At 50.5% G+C, this 12,869-nt stretch overlaps 1 protein-coding gene across 2 annotated transcripts in view; it reads left to right on the forward strand.

Annotated features, from left to right (window-relative positions):
• The window catches only part of LOC147022143 (fibronectin-like), a 332,507-nt gene that overhangs the window by 311,805 nt on the left and 7,833 nt on the right, over positions 1-12,869 (forward strand). The gene's annotated exons all lie outside the window — the stretch shown is intronic.

The following is a 12,869-nucleotide window of genomic DNA, read 5'->3' on the forward strand; positions in this document are numbered from 1 at the left end:
TGCTCGAAATGATGTGTGGGAGACAGTTTTTGTGGGTGATGAGATTATTAAATATGTACATTCTTCATTCTGCAGGAAGGATTGTAAACATAGAATTCTGTGTAAGGCCCTGTTACACCTTGACGTTTTAGCCAGCGTATGGCAAGGCCTCAAAATGGATGTAAAACGCTGGCGTACGCTGAACTATTTATGTTTTTTTTTAAGTTGTGGGTGTATAATAACATGTTGGATGGATGCATAACGTATTAGTAACGTACACAGAACGTTTTAATCACATATAGATAACTTATACCAACGAATGCTGAGCGTGTTGTCGACGTTCACAACCTCTGCCCAACGATAGTCTAACTTATGCATAGCGCGGCAGCGTATCGCCGACGATCACGTGGCGTAGGCTATTCATAGGCTGTGGCTCGGCGATTCAAGTCATAACCGCACTAGACATCGAAGTGTGAAGCCGCTGTCACACCTTGACGTTTTAGCCAGCGTATGCCGACGTATGAAAAATTTGCTGAACCAAGCTGGCACACGTCGAATACGTTATGGGTAAGTTTTGTATACGTTAATAGCACGCTGGCATACGTCGTCATACGCCGATAAATTTTCAGCATGTTGAAAATTTCTCGACGTACGACACACATTCCGCATACGCTGGCATAAGTTGTAGGCACGCTACGCGATCGTTGACACACTTCGACATACGTTACTTGAACGTCACTCATAAGTCGAAACGCGTCAATGTAATGGTTAGCGTCAGTGTTCCAGACTGCCTGTTTTTTTTCTTCGGTATTACGGTGATGTTGACACTTCGATTTCTAGTGCGGTAATGATTTAAATTGGTGAGCGGCAGCCTATTAATTATATTAGATAAGTTTAAATTATAATTAGATAGGTACCTGGAAGTTATGGGGATGTTGATAGGACTTTGATAGTTTGAGCATTGATGGGTGATTGTGTGCATGTGTACAGAGTGCTGTTGGTGGGGGTCTCATCATGGGGTGTTGTGTGGTTGATGTTGTGTGCTTTTAACCAAGACCACACCCCCTCCCCTGAGGGGAAGAAGAAAAAACAAATTTAAAAAATAATAATAATAAAGTACAAAAACATAAAAAGGATTTTTTTTTTGCATTTTCTTCTTTGGATCTTGTGTTGATAAATTAGTAGGGTGTTCACACAGGCATGATTGGCTGAATGGCCTCCACCTGTGTTTGTTTTCCTTGTATTTGTGTGGAGGGGTATTGCCGTGGGGCTGTCTGCTCGTTTGGTTTTTTCATGTCCAAGTCATGTCATTGGTAAGTCATCGAAGGAGATTTGATGAATCGTTAGTGGGATATTGACTATCTTAGGGAGACGTACTTTTTGAAGGTATTGTGTAGATATGATGATTTAATTATTTTTTTTAAAACAGCATTTACATGCCTTTCCTGACAAGAAACATATCCCATGCCCCATTCTGGCCCTTTACATGAAACCAACTACTCTTTCTGCTGCTGCATGAATGGGATCTACACCTGCTTCAGTTGTGTGTACCTTTGAGGCATTTTCCATCAAGGTTGCCACTTTATTTTTTGGAGGATGAGTGGCATTGAACCTGTTACAAATTTGGCCCGCCCGGCGTGCGATCGGCCACGTAACTCGAATCGCGACGCGTCGCCCACCGGAACGGACAATTCAGTCGTAACCCTCCTGGAACTACCGCCAGGAGCCAGTCACGGGTGAGGGTTTAACCTCACCACAACCCAGTCCGCATTCTACCCACGTGAAAGTCGATATACCGAAGCACTCGCACGGGTAACCTACCGAGGGGTTGTACCAGGCCACAGGTCAACTTCGGACACGAACCGCTTAAGCGGCTCGTTCCGTGCTGCAGGGATAACTGAGCGGAGTTATCGTCGACCTTAACGGTTCAAAATTGGTTGCCGGGTGTTTTAAACCCACTATCAATCCCTTACGAAAGGTAAGATGGAGATTCAACAAAGGAAAGGATGAAGCGAAACGGGAGAACAGTTCAACAAGCGAGCACCATTTCACACACATAAGCAGGCAAATAGGAACAAAGGAAAGCACTATGACCGAATAAAAGGCAATTATTTACAGCACAGTCACTTATACAGGTTTTACTTGTCGGACTGGCACCACAAACACACATACAAAAGCCTGAAAAGAAAAGAAAAGAAGTGACTTCCCTCATGGACCGTCGAGTCCTCCTCTCCTACTACCGTCAGCGCGGTCACGCCTGATTCCGGCCTCCCACTCGGCCGGCGAACCCTCTGGTTCAGTAGACTATCACAGCAGACGAACATAGCCAGCAGACTATCCGGCCGGCACAGGCCTTGCAGTAACACAGCCAGCCGATGAAGTTGGCCAGCCTTTGCCTTTCAGTGGAGGGAGTGCGGTGGTGCTGGCCACTCGGAAGGTGGGCTCGGACCTACCTACTGTCTCCCTCCCAACCTATCGCCTTTGCCTGTCTCTGTCCATACCCACCCCCTTAATTTGTCAAAACCCAATTTAGCCCCAACTTTTTTTTTGGTTTTATTTTCACTTCCCTTCTATAAATCGTCCCCTAACCCCCTTTATCGTGTTTGTTCGGCTAACCTTTCGTGTCACCTAGCCTACTCCCACCACTACGTTCCCTTCCCGGAGGGGAATAAGGGAGAGCTAGCGTCCTGTGTCGAGGCCCAACTCAAGCCTCAGAATGGCCTCCTCAGATTTCAGTGATCCACTAACCCAAAGTGGGTCCAGCGGCCCACAACGAGAGCGAAGGGATGGAAGGTGCGGAGGGGTACACTTCCTATTTACCCTAACCATTAACTTTTGAACTACCCCGGGGCTTCCAACAAGCGCCTCGCGCTTAAACTATTGGTTCTAACAACCAAGATTCCCAACGCCTGTGTTGGTGTCCTCGCAAATTCCGGGCCATGCCCTCGAGTTTTACGCCTGTGCCCTCACACTGTTTCATGGCTGGGATGCGTGGCTCCCTTGGCAGGCACTACCCTCTGCCGATTCTCCAACGATGGCACCCCCGGGCACTACACTGCCTCCGAGCCTACCAGCTCCCTAAACACCAGGGAGTGCCCTCCATGGCAACTCCCCTGAAACGCTCACGTGGCAGGCTGGCTTCCGGGGCCCCTTTCCGAGGGTCACCCGTGCCCAAGACACTGCCCATGCAGCCAATGGCGCCCGGGCCCCCGCATCATGCGGGCGCACCCGTGCCCACTACACTATCCCGGCCCCCCATGGGCCCATGGCCTACCGCGGCCGACTAGCCCGGTGCCCGGGGTACCCACTCAGCGATACTCACCGTTCGCAGCCACGCTCCCAGCCCGTCAACAGGGCTCCTGCACCCTTCCAAGCGGATTTCGAGCCTACACTCCCACCAACAACAAAACGACCTCCATTTTGTCAATTTATCGAACCCAGCGAACTCACTCTACACTGATCGCGGGGTCCCTTGGGCAGGAATCACTCATCGCACCATGCATTCCCCATTCACACAGGCTCGCTGGCCTCACTCACTCAACATGTTTCCTTTCACAACTCAACTCACACATCGCTGAATCCTGCTCACTACATCCCCTAACTACATCGTGCTCCCACGTCATCCCTTACACGACAGCACGTTCCATTTAACACTACGTAGCTAAGCTACGTCCCCTCTACACATCCACAGTCTGTCACAGTCTTCAAATGTCCCATTTTTCCATCCAACATCTCACCTAAAATCCCTCTACCTCATCCATTCCACGGGCCCCATGAGGACTTACCCCTGCCCCATGAAGCCGGTCTAACTAACACTAACCCTTCCCCTAACTAGTTGTTATCCTGTGCCCAAGCAAGGGGATCTTCCACCCCTTGCCCGGGAATCCTGTTCACCCAAAAGAGAGGCCTGCTTTGCTCAACTTTTTTTTTCCTTGCGCAGCACCAGCGCGGCAACTCGCAACCTGTGCTCTTTTACGTGATGTCATGGCAGCTGTTCACACACCTCGTCCCTCTTGGACGGTACCATCCGGCAGGAATTCACCCTCCTGCCGGATTCCAACCCTACGTGCAGCTATGACGTCACCCTGCACATTACAAAGCAAACCTCGCGTTTCGAGGGGTTCCCCACACGAACACATGTGCTCTGCCCGTCCGTGACCTGTGTCGTGCGCTCTGCGAACAGAACACACTGCACAGGCCACATAGAGCTTCACACGCACAGCCGCGTGGAGAACCCATCCGGTCCAAATCCGTATCCTGCCTACCTTTTGTCCGTCCGCGGGATCGGCAACATCCACCGCTGGCGTTTATGGACTGGGTTTCACTCCCGCAAGCGCGCACGTGGCGGCCTCTTGCGCTGCACGGCACGAACCTCACGCTCACTGCAGTGTAAACCCGGCGCGGTTCCCCCCAATAGCTACGGCCGCAACCCGGCCTTTGTCTTTCTGTCGCCGTCGTACTCTCGCGCTCAAGCTGTATTCCACACACGCACTCCTGTGAGTCACGAGACTCACACACCGTGCCATTACACTCACACTGGGAGACACGGCTGCATGTTCGCGCATGCCCACTGTCATCTCCCTCACACACAGCGACCTCACACACCGTGCTTCACTCAAGCACACCATACCACTCACACACGCGGTGACACTCACGCGCGGTGTCTCACTCATACACGGGCTTCCACTCACACCCGGAGTGCTAGGAAGCACGCACCCCGGCACCCTCGTGACCACACCACTCACACATGGGGGCGCACTCACACCTTTCACCACACACACCGGGACAACCACGCTGGGGATTCGCGTCACCTCTAGGGCTCCCGGGGCCTCCATACCCCCCAAGCTGCACGTGCACCTGTCTGCAGCACTCGCCCCCTCGAACTCGCTTGACACGACCGAACCCACCTGGTCGCGATCAGCTTCAAGGGAGAATAGAGTCCCCCTCCATTCCCGAAGGAGGCTATCCCAACTGCTTGCACCGGTCACGAGACAGTCTGCCAGCTCGCCCCCATTAAGCCTCGCTAACTCTGTGTGTGCGTGTGTGTTCTGTTCCTTTCACCCCGTCTTTGTCATGCAGTCTCTCCTCTATTTTTTCTATCTCCCACGTCTATACATTTTATTTCTATTGTCTCTTCGTGTCTATTAGTTTCTTCCTGGATCCTAGTCTCCGTTTCCTCCTTCGTTTTATTTAATTCATTCTCGACTCTGTCTATCTCCCATGTCTCTGGCAATACTTCTACTTCCTTCTTTGTCTGTTGCTTCCCTCTTCTCCATTTCTATTTGTGTCTCCCTTATTCTTGTTTCGTTGCACGCAATTGCCCTTATGCCCGCCTGCAGACCTCGCATATCGCTCTTGAATGCCTTCTTGTGCGCATCCATATCGTCCATCAAATCGCGCGCATTTTTTTTTATTTCTGCCAGCTTTGTTTGCCATTTCTCCTCCAATTGTGTCCGAAGTCCACCAATGTCCGCGTGCCTCGCCTGCCATGACCACGTGGTTTGAAGCGGTGACTGAAAGCACTCGCCTCGTGTTGTGCCGTTTGTTGCGCCATTTATAGTGGCCTGCTCACGCCTCGTGCCGCGCTGAAGTGCGGCCGCGCCGCCATCTTGTGACTCCGTTTGCCGGCAAAGTTCGTGCTCAGAATATGAGGGTGAGCTCCCCCATGGATTGTAATTAGCGGTGGCATTATAAAAAGAACCATCCCGGGCCATGGATCCTACATTACTACACATATTCATTTCTAATACCCCTGGCTCCCGCTCGCCTTGAAATGCTATTTTATTTCTCGTAAGGGATTAAATTTGGCTCGCTCATAATTTAATGGAACACGGAGGGTTGCTCCACTCACCCTTGATCCGGTTCCGTAAATTTAGTTGGAGACCGAGGTGGATTCGAATCCCACACTCCTGTACACCAATGTTACGAATTTCGCCCGGCGTGCAATCGGCCACGTAACTCGAATCGCGACGCGTCGCCCACCGGAACGGACAATTCAGTCGTGACCCTCCTGGAACTACCGCCAGGAGCCAGTCATGGGTGGGGGTTTAACCTCACCACAACCCAGTCCGCATTCTACCCACGCGAAACAGGGTGAATCGCCGAAAGTCGATATACCCAAGTACTCGCACGGGTAACCTACCGAGGGGTTGTACCACGCCACAGGTCGATTCCGGACATGAACCGCTTAAGCGGCTCGTTCTGTGCTACAGGGATAACCGAGCGGAGTTATTGTCGATCTTGACGGTTTGGATTGGTTACCGGGTGTTTTAAACCCACTATCAATCCCTTACGTGAGGCAAGATGGAGATTCAACAAAGGAAAGGACGAAGCGAAACGGGGTAACAGTTCAACAAGCGAGCACTTTTATTTCACACACGTAAGCAGGCAAATAGGAACAAAAGCAGGCAAATAGGAACAAAGGAAAGCACTAAAACCGAATAAAAGGCAATTATTTACAGCAGTCACTTATACAGGTTTTTATACCGGGTGTAGTGGCGTGCGCCTGTAATCCGGCTATTCGGAGGCTTGGGTTGGAGGATCGTTTGAGGACGGGAGCTCTGCACTGGGCCGCGCTATGAGAGGTTGTAGGGCAGCCCGGAATCATGGCGAAACCCAATTCATATCCCTGTGTCGGAAGAGGCGACCAGGGTTGCGTCAGGAAGGGCATCCGGCGTAAAAAAAACCTGTGCCAAATCATTATGCGGATCATAACGGATGATCCGCTGTGGCGACCCCTAACGGGAGCAGCCGAAAGACGAACAACAACAACTTATACAGGTTTTACTTTGCAAAACTGGTGCCACAAACACACATACAAAAGCCTGAAAAGAAAAGAAGTGACATCCCTCATGGACCGTCGAGTCCTCCTCTCCTACTACGGTCAGCACGGTCGCGCCTGGTTCCGGCCTCCCACGCGGCCGGTGAACCCTCCCCGGCACCCCTCGTCCGGACGCGCAGGTCCACCACAGGCTGCACTGCGGCGCCTCCCGTCCGCGTCTCCACCAACAGGCCGCGCAGGGGCACGAGCGTGGGAACGAGAGAGAGGAGGAAGGGAGCGCTTTGGAGAGCGAGACCCAAGGAGAGAGACCGAGCCTTTTTGGAGAGAGAGCGAGAGAGAGAGAGAGAGAGATAGCTGGTACCTTTTTCGGAGAGAGCTACAGCCAACATGAGCCACGATCAGAGGGGGTGAGCCTCGCGTCCGTTTTCCTTTTGTAAGGCGGGGCTCTGCCCCGTTCGCGGCTCCACCTCCCTTCGAGGCGTTTCCAGAAGGCTCTCGAAGGAGGGCGTGCCCCCACTCCGACCGCCTCACGCCGGCCCTCCACCAATGGGGAGGGAGCTGCCCTGCCCCCCCTTTCCCGTGCCAGCCTTGGCACTGCAGAGGGGTGCGCAAACCCGCGCACTTGCACAGGTTTCCTTTTTTGCCGTTCTCGTTGGTTGGTTTGAGGTTGTTGGATCCAAAATAACGATAGAGAAAGAAAAATGGCGAACTCAAAGCGTCGCAGCCCGGATGAATCACACATATTCCCCCGAAACAACAGGTGTGGACTAACTACACATGAACTTAGCGTCATAACTGATCGAAGGACCCTTTATGATGTAATGCGAATTTCCACAGCCGTAACAAACCTTAAAAAAAAAAAATTTTTAACATACAATGTCAAGGTTCGTATAAGAGCCAACGCACAGAACGTATAACAAGGGTAGCAGGAGTCAAGAGGGGTGGGAAAATGAAGCACAAAACAGTGGGGAACAGAGACATCAGATATGTACAAGGGAAAGGAATGGAGTGGGGTATATGGGGTAAACAAGATGGACACTACAGGAACTTTCTGGAAGCAAAGCAGGAAATTTGAAGGAGATGGGTTTGGGGTGGATTAACAGGGATAGAAAAGATTGAGGTTTTGGATGGGGGAAGATAAGGGTGGTGAACAGCTGTTTTGAAGGCCTGGAGGGAAGAATGGGATTGAAGAGAGTGAGGGAGTTTATTCCAAAGGTGGGGAAAAAGAAGAATGAAAGAATGAAGGTGAGCAGTACAGTGATTCTTGATCTTGGTATCACAAGAAGGGGATTTCTGGCAGACCATGAGCACCCTGTGGAAATATGGGTGGGACAGACAAACAGCGGAATGGGGGGGGGCAAGGCTGGAGAGGGGACGGTAGAAGACAGAAAGACCACCGACCTGCCTACAGTGGGAGAGTGAAAGACCTAAAAACTCGGCCTCATCACTGGAGGTACCAATGATCCTATGTACCTTGGTTTCCACAGCGTGAAGCCGAGAAAGGTGAGAGGCGAGAGCATTACTCCATCAGACTCTGAGTCAGGAGCTCAGATGTGCCAAGGAAGGACTTTGTACGATGGAGGATGCCCAGTTGGCGACTGGCTTTGGAAGCCAGCTTGGAAATATGGTTTTCCCAGGAAAGATCATGGCAGATAGTGAGGCCCAAAAGTTTGAATGAAAGGACTTCTTCAAGAGGATTGTTGAGAAAGTAGATGGGGTGGGGGGGGGGGGGTCCAGACGGTCCTTTCGAAGAGACATAGTGAGTGTGACATTTGTCAGGATTGAAAGACATGTTCCACATGTTGGAGCAGTTTGTGATTTTATCTCCATCTGCAGAGAGTGAAGAGGCTGCGCTTGCCGATCTGAAGGATGACAGATGGTACGGCAGAGGGTGGAGTCATCAGCAAAGAGATATAGAGGATTTTCCAGAGAGTTGGAGAGATCATTGATGAAAACCAGAAAAAGCACAGGGCCCAAAAACACTGCCTTGAGGAACTTCAGCCTGGATAGGAAGAGGGGAGGAGAGAATTCCATGAAGGGCCACAAGTTGACTGCCACAAGAGTAAGTCTCCCTACCAGAATACCCTCTCGTCTTCAGTTGTCTTACCCTTCCTCCCGCCCTTGGTTTACTGAAGCTTGTGGAGAGGCAGTTGTCCTGAAACAACTTGCCTTTGCCTCATGGAAAGCAAACCCAACTGAGGGCAATCTCTGTTCCTTCCACAAAGCTCGGAACAAGTGTGCATCTACCCTTAGGAGAGCCAGAAAACAACATCTTTCCAAGTTCAAGTCTGAACTCTCAAACCTCTCTCCCTCCTCAAAATCCTGGTGGCATTCAATCAAATCTGTTTCTGGTGTATGTTCCCCCTCCATCCCCTCCCTTACCTCAAATGGCTGCACTGCTGATACTGCACGTCAAAAAGCTGAATGCCTAAACTCGGTGTTTGCAGCTAAATCTTGTGTCCAAAACCCATCACTTTCTCTACCCACCTTACCCAGTCGCACCCAACTGTCCCTGGACTCTGTGTCCTTTTCTCCTAACAAGGTGGAGAGCTTGCTTTCAAACCTCGACTCAGATTCTGCAACCGGTCCAGACGGCATCAGCCCACGTGTCCTCAAAGCCTGCTCTTCTGTTCTTGCTCACCCTCTCTCTGTTCTATTCACCCTCTCATTTGCTCAAGTTCATCTGCCATCTGCTTGGAAATCTGCAAACATCACTGCCCTGCATAAAAAGGTGCAAAAACAGATCCCTGCAACTACAGACCAATCAGCCTTCTCCCAATCATCAGCAAGGTTATGGAATCCATCATCGCTTCAGACATGAAATCCTTCCTCTTCTCCAATGGCTTGATTTCCGATCATCAATTTGGTTTCAGACCAGGTCACTCTACCCTGGATATGCTGCTTCTGCTCTCCCATCGATGGATGGAGGTCCTCAATGCCAGACAGGAAATCTGAGCCGTATCCCTGGACATATCACGTGCTTTTGACACAGTCTGGCACCCTGCCCTACTCACCAAACTATCTTCCCATGGTATCCAAGGCCATCTCCACTCATGGCTCGCACACTTCCTCTCCTGTCGCAGTCAACGTGTGGCTCTAAATGGAGTTCTTTCATCCCCTCTTCATGTCCAGGCTGGAGTTCCTCAAGGTAGCGTTCTGGGCCCTGTTCTTTTTCTGGTTTTCATCAATGATCTCTCCAACTCTCTGGAAAATCCTCTACATCTCTTTGCTGATGACTCCACCCTCTGCCGTACCATCTGTCATCCCTTAGACCGGCAAGCAGCAGCTTCTTCGCTCACTGGTCACAGCTCAAAATCACAAACTGGTCCAACACGTGGAACATGTCTTTCAATCCAGACAAATCTCACACTCACACTATGCCTCCTCGAAAGGACCGTTTCGAAACCCCCCCCCCATCCACTTTCTCAACAATTCTCTGGAACAAGTCTTTTCTTTCAAGCTTCTGGGTCTCACTATCTGCCATGACCTTTCCTGGGAAAGTCACATTTCCAACCTCGCCTCCAAAGCCAGTCGCCGACTGGGAATCCTCCGTCGTGCAAAGTCCTTCCTCAGCCCTCTTGAGCTCCTGACCACTTACAAAGCTTTTGTCCGTAGCCCGATGGAGTACTGCTCTCCCTCCTGGGCTGGTGCTCCTGCCTCCCACCTTTCTCGGCTTCACGCTGTCGAAACCAGGGCATTTAGGATCATCATCATCTCCTGCAATGAAGCTGAGTCTTTGGGCCTCTCACTCAATCACCGCAGGTTGGTCGGTGGTCTTTCTGTCTTCTTCCGTCTCCTCTCCAGCCTTGCCCCCCTGCTCTCTCTGCGATTTGTCCTCACCACATTTCCACAGGGCGCTCAAGGTCCGCGAACAACCCCCTTCTGGTAAAACTACCAAAATCACAAATCACTGCTCACCTTCACTCTTTCATTCCTCTTTTTTCCTGCCTTTGGAATAAACTCCCTCACTCTATTCTTTCCCATTCTTCCCTCCACGCTTTCAAAACAGCTGTTCACCACCGCCTCTTACCATCCCCCATCCAAATCCTCGATCTTTTCTGCCCCCGATAATCCACCCAAGCCCACTTCCTTCAATTCCCCTGCTTTCCTTCCTGAAAGTCCCTGTAATGTTCATCTTCTATTCCCCATGTTCCCCGTCCCATCCCTCCCCCTTCCACAGATCTCCTAATGTGTCTGTTCCCCCACTGTTTTGTCCCTCCCACTCCCGCCCCTCTTGTCTCATGCCCCTTGCTGTGCGTTGTGTGTTAGCTCTCATACGAGCCTCGACAAGGTATACAAAAAAAAAGTCAGCGAGCCATGAGTGGAGATTGCCTTGGATACCATAGTAAGAAAGTTTGGTGAGCAGGGCAAGGTGCCAGACCGTATCGAAAGCACACGATGTCTCGGGAGATGGCTCTGATCTCATGTCTGGTACTGAGGTCCTCCATCCTTCATTGGGAAAGCAGGAGCAGCAAGTCCAGGGGAGAGTGACCTGGTCTGAATCGAAATTGATGATCGGAAATCAAGCCATTGGAGAAGAGGAAGGATTTAATGTCAGAAGCGATGATGGATTCCATAAACTTGCTGATGATTGGGAGAAGGCTGATTGGTCTGTAGTTGCAAGGATCTGTTTTTGCACCTTCTTTGATGCAGAGTGGTAATGTTAGCTGATTTCCAAGCAGATGGCAGATGACCTTGAGTAAATAAGAGGGTGAATAGAACAGAGAGAGGGTGAGCAAGAGCAGCAGAGCAGGTTTTTAGGACACGTGAGCTGATGCCATCTGATTTCCGATCTGGTTGTGGAATCAGAGTTGAGATTTGACAGCAAAATCTCCACCTTGTCAGGAGAAAAGGATACAGAGTCCAGGGACAGTTGGGTAAGACTGGGTAAAGTGGGTAGAGAAAGTGATGGGTTTAGGACACAAGATTTACCTGCAAACACCGAGTTTAGACATTCAGCTTTATCACGTGTGGTATCAGCAGTGCGGCCATTTGAGGTAAGGGAGGGGATGGAGGGGGAACATACATCAGAAACAGATTTGATTAGATGTCACTAGGATTTGGAGGAGGGACAGAGGTTAGAGAGTTCAGACTTGAGATGAGAAAGATGTTGTTTCCTGGCTCTCCTCAGGGTAGACACACTTGTTCCAAGCTTTGTGGAAGGAACTGAGATTTCCTACAGTTGGATTTGCCTTCCATGAGGCAAAGGCAAGTTGTTTCGGGACAACTTCCTCACCACAAGCTTCAGTGTACCATGGGCAGGAGGAAGGGTAGGACAACTGAAGATGAGATGGGATACATCTGTGCATGAAAGCAGATTTGTTCAAAATAATTCAGAGGATGACCATGTTGAAGAAAGTAGAGATGGGAGACCAGTCTAGAAGTTTGAAGGCTGATTGAAGTCCTTGACAGTTGGCCTGAGTGAAATGACAGACTCGACAGCACTGAGGTGGTTCTCTAATAACAGCCAGAGATGTCAACTTTGACAAGCACGTTGTCAGATGAACCGATTGGAGCAGGGGAAGAGCAGCAGATATTTCAGATTGCTCAAAATGAGATCCAGAAGAGATGGAGTACCCTTGGTTGAGATCCGGGTCGGGAAGTTGACAGATTGTGTTGGTCCGAATCAGTCGTCGAAGTCTTTTGCTGAAGAGCCATGGTAGGTGAGGGAGGTACCCACACCGAGCCAACTGGCATGTTGACAATTGAAGTCACCACATATGAGGAAGAGAGAGTTGGGATGAGGATAGAAGTTGGTCCTTGTTTTTTGCGAGCGAGGTGTAGATGGAGTCATCACTGTTTGGTGGATGGTACAACACACATATAAACATGAGGTGGGAGTGCAGGGAAAGCCATAGCCAGAGGTATTCCTGTGGGTGTGGGGGAGTGAGGGCAGTGCATGGAGAGTGAGGAATAGAGTTTTTGATGAAGAGAGCAACTCTGCCGTCAGGACGAGGTTCAGGTCTGTCATACCGGAGGAGGGAGTGACCAGGGAGAGATACTTGGGAGTCAGAGATGTCTTGAAGGAGGTAAGTTTCTTTTCAACAGATTATATCTGGTTTGTCAGTGGCAATCTGTATGGAAAGATCTGCAAGGTTTGAGCGAAGGT

Source organism: Eptatretus burgeri, chromosome 8, assembly GCF_056783735.1.
Source record: "Eptatretus burgeri isolate ZD-2024b chromosome 8, Ebu_testis_v1, whole genome shotgun sequence".
NCBI classification, from domain to species: Eukaryota; Metazoa; Chordata; class Myxini; order Myxiniformes; family Myxinidae; genus Eptatretus; species Eptatretus burgeri.